General features: G+C 34.6%; 1 non-coding gene across 1 annotated transcript; it reads left to right on the top strand.

Moving 5' to 3' along the window:
• The first annotated feature begins 6,508 nt into the window (after nt 1-6,508).
• LOC127098777 (small nucleolar RNA R71) lies at nt 6,509-6,616 on the top strand. Its single transcript, XR_007793474.1, has one exon. It is a non-coding gene; the product is annotated as a small nucleolar RNA R71 (small nucleolar RNA).
• Nucleotides 6,617-16,547: the final 9,931 nt, after the last annotated feature.

A 16,547-nucleotide genomic window follows, 5' to 3' on the forward strand; every position in this document is an offset into this window, starting at 1 on the left:
TGACACTTGTGGATCATGTAGTTTGCATCTTGATCTTGGGATTAATTGTAGAACCCTAATTCATGGAAGGTGGTCCTTGATCACTGTGGATTTCATCATGCTATTGATATTTGGAATCAATTATCAAGTGTGATTTTGGTCAAGCAGAAGTCAACTTTATAGATGATTATCTGTTGACCATTAAATCTTGCATGTTTATTTGATTGATTATTTAGTCCAAAGCATTGTTATTCAAGATTCATTCAAGAAGGTAATTACAGTTGATAGTCAAGGCAATGTTCAAATTCAAGAGGATGAATCAATTTTGGGAAGAAAACTCAAAAGAAACATTTTCTTATCTTTATTTTTCAGGTCATTTTCCAGGGTTTCTTTAGATTTGTCATTCCTTTTGGAATGGTGCTCTTGGTGGTGTTTCTTATTCTCACTCAACAACTCTCCTAATATATGTTTTGAAACTGTCGATGGTCTATTCATGACTTGTCCCTTATGAAGGGAGTACAATATTTTGTGCTAGGCATGTTCGACTCTAACAAATTTGAAAAATTCTTATTGGTCCTTTTGCATTTAGAACATGATTCCCCATAGGATTCCTTCACTATCAAATGAAGAATTACCTTTTATCGTCTCCTAACGCGCCTCTCATTGCCCTTTCTTCCCTTTTGGCTTCAGCAAGGTCTGGATAGCTGCTCTATCAAACCCAGCTTATGGGTAGCAGATTTCATAAGTAGATCACTCAGGGACACCTTGCCTCTTGCATAGAGCAGTGGAGAGACAAGGAAAGTAAATTATTCCATCCTTTTTCTTTTAACAAGCCTGCATTTCTTGAATTGTGATTTTTGCGGCATTGATCGTGCTAAAGGTTGTGATATAGTGAAGCATAACTAATTTGGCCTTGTTAACATTTTCATTATGAGTAGTGAGCTTGAGGAAGTGCTTGATGAATTAGTACCAAATTTTTGGCTCCGGAAGGAGGTTCACGCTACATAGTATTCTCAGAGCTCTATTTAGTCTCCATTCATTTTGTGCTAGGGTTGTAGGGAGAAACTTTCAATATGTCCAAGTTTTCATCTTCAATTGTTTCCAGCAGATGTTGGTAGGTATCACCAACATTTTTCAATCTGAGCATCATGTTTATTGTAGCTTCAGAATATTGTACATTAGTTCCACACATGATCACCTTAAACCTTTTACTTGATGTGTCCACCAAGTTGGAGTAAAAATTATTTACCATTTGCAAAATGTAAGGATTTGGGTGTATACATGACTTACTCCACTTCAGACTGGTTATGATGTGCCTTATGTCTTCATGAAGACATAGATCATAATCTCCTATATTGTAGATGAAACCTCTCTCAGAATGAACATTCTTTGTAGCAAAATAATTGGCGAATCTCTGGTCAGCATCATTGTTGATAAAGTTCTCAATGTCATAAGTTTTGGAGTCAGAATAATCTACGAAATATGTTGCAATTTTCCGAGCTCTCATTTTTATTCTCTTTCCCGTGATCTTTGGTTCCATCGATAGTTTAATGTTTGGAAATTTTGTTGAATGCAAAGTGGTGATGGTTTGTATTTGAGTAGATGCGGTTTAGGGAAGTTTCATAAGTTTGGAAGAAATGATGGTTAATGATGAAAGAGGGAAGTTGCATGTTTATATAGGAGAGAAGTTAGGTAAGAATTTGAATTGGAATTGGAATAGGAAGAGTTAATCATTGAGGGTTTATTGTGTGGTAACTTGCTGCAGCTACTAACACAAAAATGAGTAGCGGATAGGTAATAAATAAGCTACCAATATGACAAAATTGATGATGTCATGAATGTGGCTCTAGGGCTATCCACTTCTGCCTCTCTCTCTCTCCCCTAGATTTTTCCTTTTTTATAAATATTTAATATTTTCTTTTATATTTCTCTCTTTTTCAAACTCTCATTCTGATTCAATTTAACGTTTCCCTCTTCTCATGCGCAATCACATGTGTGACATAAGTTTTCAAAGGGCACCAGTCTTCACCAATTCTCAACCTCATCATCTAAAACAAAATAAATAACGACAAAAATTTATTAAGTTGGGCTGCCTCCAAGTAGAATTATGTTATAGTCTTATAGATTAACTTTTAGCACCAAAGAAATTAATCATTCAAATACATGGTGACCCTTGTGTTGTTTGATGTGTCGCTAAAATAAGTTTTAACCATTTGTCCATTAACCTTAAACTCATATCATGTTTTCTCATTCAAGAGATATACAACTCCATGTGGATAGATTTTCAAAAGTTTAAAGGGGCATGACTATCTTGACTTAAGCTTTCCGAGAAATAGCTTCAATCTTGAGTTAAACAAAATAACATGTTGGCCTTCCACCAATTCTCTTTTTTGACACTTCTCGTCATGCCATTTCTTAGACTTCTCATTGTATAACTCATTATTCTCATATGAGAAAAATCTATGTTCTTCCAGCTTATTGAGTTGAAGCATTCTTGCTTTTCAGTACATGGCAAGTTAAAATTAAAATTTTTGATAGCCCAAAACACTTCTCCAACTCAATGGGTAAGTGGCAAGCCTTTCCATAAAATAGCCTATAGGGATACATTCCTAAAGGAGTTTTATAAGCAGTTGTAAAATCCAAAAAAAGCATCATCAAGATGCTTGGACCAATCCTTACTTGAAGGATTAATCACATTTTCTAAAAGTCTCTTAATCTCCCTATTAGATAACTCAACATGCTCACTACTTTGCGGATGATAGGTTGTAGTAACCTTGTGCTTGAACCCGTATTTTTCCATGAGAATTTCAAATAATTTGTTGCAAAAATGGGTACCCTTATCACTGATGATTGCTCTAGGTGTGTCATTCCTAGAAAATATATTTTTTATTAAAAATTTGATCACAACCTTGGCATCATTGGTGGGGGATTGCTACCGCTTATATCCATTTGGACACATAATCCACAGTAACAAGGATGTAAAGATTTCCAAAATATAATGGAAATGGACCCATGAAATCTATTCTTGACACATAAAAAAGTTATATTTCTAAAATACTAGTGAGTGACATCTCTTGTCTGATGGAGATATTTCCCACTCTTTGGCATCTATCACAAGTCTTGAGTAATTCATGAGTATTTTTAAATAAAGATGGCCAAAAATAAACTAATTGTAATACCTTTACAATAATTATAATTCCTCCAAAGTGTTTTCCATAAGGCGCATCATGGCATGCTATCAATATCTGACACGCCTCTGGTTGGTCTACACACCTCCTCAACAATTGATATGCACAATGCTTGTAAAGATATGGGCCATCCCAAAAATAACTCTTGGGCATGTGGAAGTACCTATTTCTTTGCTGAGACTTGAATGCTGGTGGAACATACCCACTGAACAAATAATTCATAATTTTTGGATACCATGGTGTCACACCATAAGGGATAAGAAGAAAATGTTCATCGGGAAAACTTTCCTTGATGCCATCCATGTCATGCCTCTATACTTCATCAACGAGTCTTAACAAATGATCAGTAACTAAATTTTCTACTCTCTTTTTTTCTTTGATTTCCATGTCAAGTTCTTGCAACAATATCACCCATTTAATCAACATTGGCTTAACAAAATTCTTTGTAATAAGGTACTTAATTGATGCATAATCAACATACAGTATCACCTTAGTACCCACCAATTATGGTCTGAACTTGTCAAATGCAAACGCAACTGCGAAAAATTCTTTTTCAGTAGTTGTGTAGTTGATTTGAGCTTCAATGAGCATTCTACTAGCATAGTAGATGGTGTGGAACACCTTGTTATGCCTTTGGCCCTACACAACTCAAATAGAAAAGTCACTAGCATCACACATAAGCTAAAATGGCTTAGTCTAGTTAGGACTTTTCATAAGAGGTCCTGAAATTATAGTTTGTTTCAGAAAATTGAATGTCTTCTCACACTCCTCACTGAAGATGTATGACACATCATGATGCAACAATTGTCACAAGGGCTTTGTTATCTTGGAGAAATCCTTGATGCATCTTCTATAAAATATAGCGTGGCAAAGGAAACTTCTTATTTTTTTAATGTTTACAGGTGGAAGTATCTTATCTATAACTTCAATCTTTGCTTGATCCACCTCTAATCCTATCCTAGAAATGTTGTGCCCGAAAATAATTCCTTCTTTAACCATGAAATAGAACTTTTATTTAGAACCAGATTTCTTTCTTAACATCTAGTCAGCACCATATCCAGATTGTCCAAGCATTTCTTGAATAATTCTCAAAGATAGAAAAGTCATCCATGAATACTTATATTGAGCACTCAATTAAATCTCAAAATATTACAATCATGCATCGTTGAAAGGCAGATGGTGCATTATGTAGTCCAAATGGCATCCTTCTAAAGGCAAAGATTCCATAGCGACATGTAAAAGTTATCTTCTCTTAATATTTGGAAGCTATAGAAATTTGGTTATAACCCGAATAACCATCAAGAAAGAAATATAACTATTTACCAGCCAGCCTATCCAACATTTAATTAATTAATTAGAGAGGAAATTGGCCTTTTCGTGTAGCATTGTTCAACTTTCTATAGTTCATGCATATCCTCTTGCCAATGATAGTTCTTGTAGGAATTAATTCATTCTTTTCATTTTTAATGACTATCATACCAACCTTCTTCAGAACATATAGGATAGGGCTCACACATACGCTGTCAAAGATTAGATAAATGATTCTAGCATCTAACCATTTGATAATCTCATTCTAGTCTAACTCTTTCATGATGAGGTTCAATATTCTATAAATCTCAATATTATTATTGGCATTGTCTCCTAACAATATTTTATGCATGTAAATAGTAGGGTTGATCCCCTTGAAGTCAGAGATCTGCCAATTAATAGCCTTCTTATGTTTCTTCAGAAGTGTCAGGAGTTGACACCTCTGCTCCTCAATAAGTTTGTGGCAATGATGATTGGAAACTTTTTTCCTACCTCAAGGTAGGCATATTGTAAGTGGACAGGTAATTGTTTAAGTTCTAATTTATAAGGTACCTCTATTGATGAAGCATTATCATTCTTTCCCTTGGTTGTACTCTCCAATACCTCTATAAGTTCTCCCCGTTTTTTATATTTGTTAAATGGTCCACTCAATATACTTTCATTCAATAATTACTATTTGTATAAATTTCCAAATTCTTGCTCTAAGTTGTTGTTATTTTTCCCCATATTTTTGCGAACCATAGTTTCCCAACTAGAGATCAATGAACCACAATTTCCCAACAGGATGAGAGTCTCTTCATCAGTACAAAAATCTATAAAAATGAAATCTATTGGAAATAAAAAATTATTAACCTTCACCAATACATCTTCAACCTTCCCTTATAGGTGGAAAATGCTTCGATCACCTAGTTGTTGGGTGACGGTTAATGGTCTGGCAGCTCTAATACCTAGCTTCTTGAAGAAAAACAAAGGCATGAGGAAAAGGGGTGGTAGTTTTTATTGAACAAATATGGGTGGCTTTTAAACCTCTGGCATGTGAGTTGGCTACTTTTATAGATTGGAAGTCATGCCAAAAGTTTTAAGAGTGCTTTTCTATGTTGTTACAGGTTCCTCAATAGGCTCCACCAAAAGTGTATCTTCAGTAGAATCATACATTTATACTCCTAAAGTGTCAATGGTAGTCAGATTTATTATTGATGGTTCTTCCCTTGTTGATGTCGATCATTCACATTCTTTTCCACTTCTTAACTTGATAACCTTGCATGTTTCAATACTCTTGGCTTTAGATTTAGATGTTGGAGTTTCAGTTTAGCTTAGGAAGTGCTCCCATAGTCCTTGAACTAAGTTCCAAATCAATATGCCCGACTTGATTCTCCAAGTTCTTTATGCTTACACCTTGAGCTTGAAAATGGTTCTTGGTTTCTTGTATGAAGGACATCAAAATATTTTACAGGTGGTTACTCCCTTGATTAGCAACAATATAGTTTGGTGCAAAAAAAAAAGGTGAAACTTGTGGTGCTTGAGGTTTGAGTTGGTTTTGAGTGTTACTCCATGAGAAGTTTGGATGATTACACCATCCAAGATTGTATGTGTTGTTGTAAGGGTTGTTGTACTTGTTGTTTCCCATATAATTAACTGAAACAAGATTTTCTGAGCAATATTTAAATAAATTAGCACCCCCATAATAGACACATGAAACCTCTGATGCGTCATTTACAACCTAGACATGTTCAGTTGCTGGCACGTCGGGACTCATCATCATGTTTTTTATCATTTGGTGAATCTGAGCCACTTGAGTAGCGAGGCTTTTGATTTTAGTGATCTCATGAACACCCATTGCCTTCTTTTGATTAGAGACGACAACAACTCTTGAAATTGTCCATTGGCAGGTGTTGGCCATAATACTTCCAATCAACTTAAACCATTCTTTATAAGACTTAGATAAAAACGTTCCACCAATTGATGTATCCAATATGTTTCTTGAGGATGGAACCAATCCATTGTAGAATGTTCCCAGTTGGATACAAATTGGTATACCATGGTCGAGACATTATCTTAACAACTCTTTGAATCTCTCCCAAGCATCAAATAGAGGATTCATCACCTCCTTGTATATATGAAGTAATTTCATTCCTCATCTTAGCATTCTTGACTGAAGGAAAGTACTTAGCTAAATTTATTTTAGATAAGGAATTCCATGTGGCTATGGAATTTGGCTCTAGGGAGTTCAACCAGCTCTTGGCTCTATCGCTTAGAGAATATGGTAGTATCCTCAACCTAAAAGCATAATATGATATTCCAGGAATCTTGAAAATGCTTGCAGCCTCCAAAAATTACCTCAAGTGTAAATGTGATTCTTCATTTGCAGTGCCTCAGTATTGGCCAATGGCTTGCAACATCTGAAACATCATTGGTTTAAACTCAAACTAAGTCACAATGATATTTGGTGGAATGATACTCGTGTTCATGGCGTTGGGATCAAATTCAGCATAATCTTTAATGTTTCTTGCCCTATCATATGCAATGCCAATAATGTCATTGTATTCCATTACTATTTCTTCTTTAACTGGATCCTCTTCTAAATCAAATAAAAGAAAGGGAGTAGGGTTTCCTGGTAAGTGTCTAATAACTTGAAATCTCCTAAGCAATATGAATGTTCTTTCAGGTTTATGATCTCCTCTCTAGATTGGATTTAATAACCTTCGCATGCAACAACTAAGCATTTGTCGTGTCACCGGAGTATAGAAAACATCAAAAAGCTCAAATGCTTGTTTAACAAAAACAATATTATTTTTACACAAAATAAAAATGTTATCCTTGACACACTCTTCGGCAGCGGCGTAAAAACCTTGTTGCTTGAAAATGTGTGATGTCACATGCATGTATACATGTATGTTTAAAGTAGCAAGTGATAGAATAGTAAGGATGTCAAACCCACATGAAGTGTAAAATAACTTAGATTGATTTGAAAAACTTTCTTTTGTAAATGAGCATGAGCAAAAATAATAATAGTAAATGAGTTCAATAATGGAGAGCATGTTGGGCAATAATTTGCTAATATAAATTGTGTATTGTGTGTACAAGATGTGTTATGTCATGCCAGAAGAGGTCAGTAATCTATTTTATGGTGTATCTCAACAACATCAAAAAAATATACAGTAAACCAAGGAGACAAATCTCTAAGCCTCGCTTGTAACTTTAATGCATGTCTAGCTTATTCTGAATATCCCTTATGATTTTAACTGTGTATCTCTAAAGTAGCTAATCTATGGAGTATCTCTATCCTACTATTTTTAATCACTTTTATCATGAAATCCACTTGTTAATGGATCTTTCACAACAACAAGCATGTATTTTTTCCCCTAAATTGATCATTCAATGAAGAATATTTATGATAATTTAACACATCATAAAACAAAGCACTAACCTAATAACACATCACTTAACTCAAACAACTATTTATATTAACTACACATTACTCAACATAAAATGATTTAGGTCATGATGAGCTTAGTACATAGATCAATATTGGATCTTAAGGGAAACATTATTAAACACGTAATGAAAAAGAAATTCAAACCTAAGAGTAACTTCTTCGACTTCTTGAAATTTTTAATCAGCAAGAGACGATATCTGTCACGCCAGATACTGGTTGTATACACTTGAAATGATGAGAAGAAGAAGCTATCCACTTTGTTCAACTCACTCTTTTCACTAAGTGTTTCTTTCTATGATTGCTGAACCCGTTTTGTATTTCTTCCATGAGGTACTTTTATAGTCACTTCCATCTAAGTTTCTTTTATGTTATCTTGGATCATGGGATTTTGGATATTCGTGAATTCTGGCCCAAAGGAATCAACAAATTTCCCTAAAATAATTCCTTTTAGTAACATTGCAGACCCAAGTACAATCAACATATGGGAGACAAAGTGTCTTTGGCAAGCTAGTGGCACAGGTACTCAGGCGAAGGTGTTTTCCATTCGTCCTTGCAATAGGTAGATAAGCATGGTGTTGTAGTGGGTTTACTTTGGTGCAGAGTTTTTGTCCTCTAGCGCATTGTTCTTATCCCTTTTCTATTTGAATCAAATTCACTCAACTCTGTAGATCGGTGCCACATAAGCCCTAAAATTATGAATGCATACTCTTTGTGACTCTCACTACTTCAAGCTCTCCACTTTCTATTAAAGTTAAAGCGGTGTTCTCATATTTTTATGCCAGGTTACATCAGAAGTCATCTTTACATAAGTAACAAATGCATAAAAAATAACAAACAAGAACACAAAAACAACAAAATGCATTAACATAAACTAATAAATAACTAAATTAAAAAGGTAAATTCAAATATTAAAGTTTATAATAACTTACAAAATGTAAATTTTCATATGTAAAGAGTATGTATCTAAATGGAAACATTGTAGAGACAATATATATGGTGCCACCAAAAAATTGTGTCAGGAGACCCAAAGTATATAGTTTGCAAAGTCAAGAAATCCATCCAGTGCCTTAAAAAGGTTTCCCATCAATGATATTACAAACTTCATCAAGTTATATCCTCATTTGGTTTTTAGGCTAATACAATTGATGATTGCGTATATCAAAACTTTTTGGGAGTAAATTCAATTTCTTGGTGTTATATATAGATAATATCCTTTTGGAAAGTAACATTATAGGCTTATTGAATGAAACTAAAAGATTTCTCACAAATAATTTTGAGAGGAAAGATCTTTAGGAAGCCTTTTTTTCTTAGGAATTCAAATAGTAAGAGATCACTCTTGAGGTATTTTATGATTGTTGCAAAGAAACTATATTAATATAGTTTTGGACAAATTCTCCATGACACATTCTACATTGCTAGAGGTAGGGTCTACCTTGTGCATGTGTAAAGAGACCCATGACACATGGCCTCAAATAATTAAGGGCCTCAATTTTGTGTTGGACTTTATAGAAGTATAATGAAGTTGAAAATATATAACTATTTTTCTGAATATAATTCATATTTAGCATATATTCTAATTGTAATTGTGTGATTTATTGTGTTCAAGGTCATTGCAAAATTATTTTCCATATGCATTAAAGTTAATTTTCATCTGCATCAAATAAGTGTTTTAGTTGCATTAAAATATTTTTCATTAAATTGTCATTGCATTAAATATTTTTCACATTAAGCTTTTTTTTTTGCATTAGAAGAGTCAATTCATGTTGCTTTTGATGAATCCTCACCCCAAAATATAGGGAAGGGTAATTGTTATGATGTTTAAGATAACATAAAAAACTGATCGACGACGAAAGTCCCAAAGAGGATCCTACTCCTTAACAAAGGATGATGAGATTACGAAAGATAAAGAGGAAATATTACGTGAGGATGAAAAACAAGAGACCTCGAACCAGTTGCGTCAAGATTGGACAATTGCAAAGGATGGTTTGTTAAATCAAATCCTGAAAGACATCAAAAGGGGAGTAAGTACTAGGTCACGGGTTAATAATTTATGTAAGTACTCTGCTTTCATTTCTCATATTGAACCTAAATCGATATTAGATGCTTTACGTGATGCGGGATTGTTACTTTCTATGCAAGAAGAACTAATCCAATTTAAATATAATGATGTTTGAGACCTTGTTCCGCATCCTTGTTAGACAAGTCACTTAATACTGTCTTGACAGTAATTAACCACAAATCATATGTAATTAGAATATTTGATTTTGTCTTCATTAGTTTCCTTATTGGTAGCTTATACATTAAGTTCCCTTGATTCTTGGATCATGAATGATCCTCTCTCTCTTGTATATGTATTGTAACTTGTAATGAGAATCATAACCCTTCAAATCATTCTATTTGTATTTCTAACTTGGTATCAGAGCTTTAAGCTTGAAAGCTCTCGATCCACAATAACCACAATGACAACCGCTGCTAATTCAAAGAAAAATGACCTACCAACATCAGTTTCTGTCAAGCTTGACAGAAATAATTTTCCCTTGTGGAGGTCACTGGTTTTACCTGTCATTAGGGGCTGTAAACTAGATGGATATATACTAGGAACAAAAGAATGCCCTCAAGAGTTCATCACTGCTGCTGATTCAAACAAGACCAAAAATCCAAGCTTTGAAGAATGGGTAGCAGATGACCAAATGTTGCTTGGGTGGTTATTGAATTCAATGACCACTGACATTGCAACACAGTTGATGCACTGTGAAAATTCCAAACAACTTTGGAATGAGGCTCAATGTTTGGCAGGTGCTCAATCCAGATCTCAAATCACATATTTGAAATCTGAATTCCATAGTACAAGAAAAGGAAATCTAAAAATGGAGGAGTATCTGACTAAGATGAAAAAGCTAACTGATCAACTAAAGCTCGCGGGTAATCCTATCACAATCTCAGATCTAATCATTCAAATCTTGAATGGTTTGGACTCTGACTACAACTCTATAATAGTCAAACTCTCAGATCAATCATCACTCACTTGGGTTGATCTACAAGCTCAATTCGTAGCCTTTGAAAGTAGGCTCGATCAACTCAATAAAATCACAAATATGTCTCTCAATGCTTCTGCAAACGTTGTCAACAAAACTGAATACAAAGGCAACAAGTTCAACTCAAATACACAAAACTCAAATTGGAGAGGCTCTAATTTCAGAAACCATAGGGGAGGCAGTGGCAGAGGAAGAATGTTCAAACCAACATGTCAAGTGTGCAGCAAAACAGGTCATATAGCAATGAATTGTTTCTACAGGTTTGACAAATCTTACTCAAACTTATTAACTAATGCGAACAAAGGTGATACATATAGTGCATATCTGGCCTCACCTCACTATGCACAAGACTATGATTGGTACTTTGACAGTGGTGCAAGAAATCATGTCACACATCAAACAGAAAAGTTTCAAGATTTAACCCAGCATAATGGTAAGAATTCACTTGTTGTTGGAAATGGTGCTAAGTTGGATATTATTGGTACAGGTTCATCCAATCTAAATTCACTTAAATTGCATAACATGTTATATGTACCAAACATTACCAAAAATCTACTTGGTATATCCAAATTGACTCATGATAATAACATCACTGTTGAGTTTGATGTTGATTGCTGCTTTGTGAAGGACAAAATAATAGGGAAGGCACTCCTAAGAGGGAGACTTAAAGATGGATTGTACCAACTCTCAGAATCAGATAATAAGTCCAATGACCCATGTGCTTACATTTCAATCAAGGAAAGTTGACATAGAAAACTTGGACATCCCAACAATAAAGTGCTAGACAAAGTCTTGAAGAATTGCAAGATCAAGACACCACCTAGTGATAGTGACCACCCTACCTTCTGTGAAGCTTGTCAATTTGGGAAAATGCATCTTTTACCATTTAAGTCTTCTGGTTCACATGCCCTTGAGCCATTAGATTTGATTCACACTGATGTATGAGGTCCTTCCTCAATAAATTCCACTTCTGGTTTTAAATACTATGTCCATTTCATAGATGACTATAGCAGATTTACTTGGATCTTTCCCTTAAAACATAAATCTAAAACCATACATGCTTTTTCTCAATTTAAAAACTTGGTGCAAAATCATTTGAACAAAAAAATAAAGACTATCCAATGTGATGGTGGTGGTGAATTCAAACCAATTCAGAAACAAGCATTAGAAGCGGGCATACAATTTAGAATGTCTTGTCCATACACATCCCAACAAAATGGTAGAGTTGAAAGAAAACATAGACATATTGCTGAGCTAGGATTCACTCTACTTGCTCAGGCCAAAATGCCAATGTCTTTTTGGTGGGATGCTTTCTCAACTGCAGTTTATTTGATCAACAGGTTGCCTTCAACAACAAATTTCAATAAAAGTCCCTACACCCTAATCACCAAAAAGGAATCTGACTATAAAGCTTTAAAACCTTTTGGATGTGCCTGTTATCCCTGTCTCAGACCATATAATCAACATAAGATGCAATTTCACACCACAAGATGTGTTTTTCTAGGCTACAACAACTCTCACAAAGGCTATAAATGTCTCAAATCCCATGGAAGAGTCTTTATCTCAAGACATGTGGTGTTCAATGAGAATCACTTCCCTTTTCATGATGGCTTCCTCAACACAAAAAGTCCATTGGAAGAGATAACCAATACTGACCATTTACACACTTTATTTCCTTTATGTCATGCAGGTAATGATAATCCGAGTCTAACAAATGAAACAGAAGCAACTGCAAGTCAGGACACTCTCACACCAGTTGCAAGTCAAGACAACAACTCACCAACTACAAGTATTGACACTCAGCAACAACTCACTATTCAAAGTGAAGGTGACTCAATCAATGTAGAGGAAAATAACATTGAAACTATGGCATCAAATGAAGACATTGTTGAGACAAGTAATAACATTAATGATCAACATGAAGCAGTGGCAACTCACAAAATGCGCACTAGAAGCAAAGCAGGGATTCATAAACCAAAATTACCCTACATTGGTCTCACTGAATCAGAAATACAAGAAACTGAACCAAGAAATGTGAAGGAGGCACTCACTAGTCCACTTTGGAAGGAAACAATGAGCAATGAGTACAAAGCTCTCATGTCCAATCACACATGGAATCTAGTACCATACACAAGCCAAGAAAATATTATTGACTCAAAATGGATCTTCAAAACCAAGTACAAAGCAGATGGATCCATTGAAAGGAGAAAGGAAAGATTAGTTGCTAAAGGTTTTCAGCAAACTGCTGGATTAGACTATGATGAAACATTCAGTCTTGTGGCAAAGGCTAGCATAATTAGAATTATCTTGTCAGTAGAAATTCATCTCAACTGGGACATTAGACAATTGGACATAAATAATGCATTTCTAAATGGCTACCTAAAAGAACAAGTCTATATGCATCAACCAGAGGGATTTCTCAACTCCACACATCCAAATTACATCTGCAAACTATCAAAAGCAATGTATGGTTTGAAACAGGCACCAAAGCATGGTATGATAGCCTCAAACATGCACTATTAAGTTGGGGATTTCAGAACACCAAAAGTGACACATCTCTATTCTTTCTCAAAGGTACTGATCACACAACTTTTCTCCTTATTTATGTTGATGATATCATCATCACAGGTAGCAATAACAAATTTTTGGAAGCTTTTATCAAACAGTTAAACATTGTGCTCTCATTAAAAGATCTTGGCCAATTGCACTACTTTTTGGGAATTGAAGTGCAAAAAAACAGTAGTGGCTTGTACTTGAAGCAATACAAGTACATTAGAGACTTACTCAAAAGATTCAACTTTGAAAAAGTCATTGTTTGTCCAACACCAATGGTAAGTGGTAGACAATTTACCATAAAGGGGGAACCAATGAAAGATGCAACTCTATTCAGACAAGCCATGGGAACACTGCAATACTTAACCAACACAAGACCTGACATAGCCTTCTCTGTCAACAAATTGAGTCAGTACATGAGTTCTCCTACAATGGAACATTGGAAAGGTATAAAAAGAATATTCAGATATCTTCAAGGCACCATTGATCATTGTCTACATATTAAACCATCAACTGATCTAGACATCACAAGGTTTTCAGATGCAGATTAGGCAACAAGCATAGATGATAGAAAATCAATTGCAGGGCACTATGTTTTTCTTGGTGAAACTCTAGTATCTTGGTCTTCAAGGAAGCAAAAGGTAGTGTCAAGATCATCAACTGAGTCAGAATATAGAGCATTGGCAGACTTGGCATCTGAAATTACGTGGACATGCTCACTAATGCAAGAGTTAAAATTGCCCCAATTAAGAAATCCTTTCTGTGGTGTGACAATCTAAGTGTTAAAGCTCTTGCTTCCAATCCAGTGATGCATGCTAGAACTAAACACATTGAAATTGATGTGCACTACATCAGAGACAAAGTGCTACAAAATGAAGTCACAATTGCTTATGTACCCTCAGCAGACCAAGTTGCAGATTGCCTCACCAAAGCTCTTACTCACTCAAGGTTCAATCTGTTAAGAGACAAACTTGGAGTAATTACATCACTCTCAAGTTTGAGGGGGGTGTTAGACAAGTCACTTAATACTGTCTTGACAGTAATTAACCACAAATCATATATAATTAGAATATTTGATTTCGTCTTCATTAGTTTCCTTATTGGTAGCTTGTACATTAAGTTCCCTTGATTCTTGGATCATGAATGATCCTCTCTCTCTCTTGTATATGTACTGTAACTTGTAATGAGAATCATAACCCTTCAAATCATTCTATTTGTATTTCTAACTATCCTATTGATAAAACCGTCATTGACACAATATAGGTATTTAGGAACAAGATGAATGAAAATGATGTAATTACTAGAACTAAAGCAAGATTAGTGGAAAAAGGGTATATTCAAGTTGAAGGATTAGACTACGAGGAGGCTTGTACTCATGTAGCCCGTCTAGAATATATTAGACTCCCATTGGAATTCACTTGTTGTCTGGAATTTAATCTTTACCAAATGGACGTTAAATCTTCATTTCATAACGGTCATATAAATGAAGAGGTGTATGTATCATAACCTTTGGGTTTTGAGGATCACGATAATCCTAATCATATTTTTAAATTGAAAAGAGCCCTCTATAGTGTCAAATAAGCTCCTAGAGCTTAGTATGAGCGATTAAGTGGATATTTTTTTATCACACAAGGATTCAATAGTTGGAAAGTTGAGACCACTTTGTTTATAAGACATAAGGAAAATCATATTCTCTTTGTTCAAATTTATGTAAATGATATTATTTTCGGGTCCACTGATGAATCTCTTTGTCAAGAATTTCCAAAGGGCAATTTGAGATGTCAGTTATGGGAAAAATAACATACTTCCTAGGATTGAAAAATCAAGCAATCCGAAGAAGGAACTTTCGTAAGTCAAACGAAATGTTGCTTAGAGCTTCTAAATAAGTTTGATATGAAAGATTCAAAGAGTATCTCAACAACAATAGCTTTAAATGAGCTTATTCACAAAGATGAAAAAGAAGTGCATTTTGACGTAACCAGGTATATCAGTATAATTAAATCCTTACTCTATTTAACCGCAAGTAGGCCACATATCATGTTTAGTGTGTGCTAGATATCATGTATCACCTAAAGATTCCCACTTTAAGATCGTAAAATGTATTTTGAGGTATCTTAACAGAACCTCCCATCGTGGTCTTTGGCATCCTAAAGGTAGTGCTTGTAGCTTAGTAGGTTATTCATATTCCGATTTTGTGGGGTGCAAGTTAGATAAGAAAAGTACTAGTGGTACCTATCTTATTTGGAAGTTGTTTAGTTTCTCGACAGAGTAAGAAGAAGTATAACATTGCTCTTTCTACCGTTGAGGTTGAATATGTAGCCACTGGTAGTTGTTGTGCACAAGCATTATGGATAAATTAACAATTATAAGACTATGATTTAAACATGGTTGTGTTTCGATTAAGTGCGATAGTACAAGTGCAATAAGCCTTACTAAGAATATGGAACTTCATTCACGAGCCAAACACATGGAGATACGACTCCATATTTTTAGAGGTCATGTGGAAAAATGGGATGTTGTTTTTGAATATGTTGACACTAAAAGTCAACGTGCTGACATTTTTACTAAATAATTGGCATTTGATCCCTTTCACAAGATTTGTGGGGACTTGAGAGTCTTAGACTCTTCATGCCTTGAGAATTTTGTTTAGTTTCATTTACTATATATATATATATATATATATTATATATAATATATATATATATTAATATATATATATATTGTAGCTAATCATAGCTTTTACCGACTACATTGGTATGTCTCTATAGCTCTTGTATATAGTTTATATCATTCTATGTGTTTGTTCTAGAGGTGTGTATTGGTTTGATTATATCCTCCTTATCATATTCATGCATCTCTATCTTATGTCTTTGATTGTTCTTATTTTCATTTAAGCATTTTTAAACGTGCGTTGCTAATCATGTGCATTTGAACATTTTTATAATTGTTCATGCATTATTTATGATTGTTAATACATTCCTTGACATACAAGTTTTGATCACTTAATTTTTAGATGTTGAATTTTGGTGTTGCATGTCTATTTTCATT

Source organism: Lathyrus oleraceus, chromosome 6 (genome assembly GCF_024323335.1).
Source record: "Lathyrus oleraceus cultivar Zhongwan6 chromosome 6, CAAS_Psat_ZW6_1.0, whole genome shotgun sequence".
Classification (NCBI taxonomy): domain Eukaryota; kingdom Viridiplantae; phylum Streptophyta; class Magnoliopsida; order Fabales; family Fabaceae; genus Lathyrus; species Lathyrus oleraceus.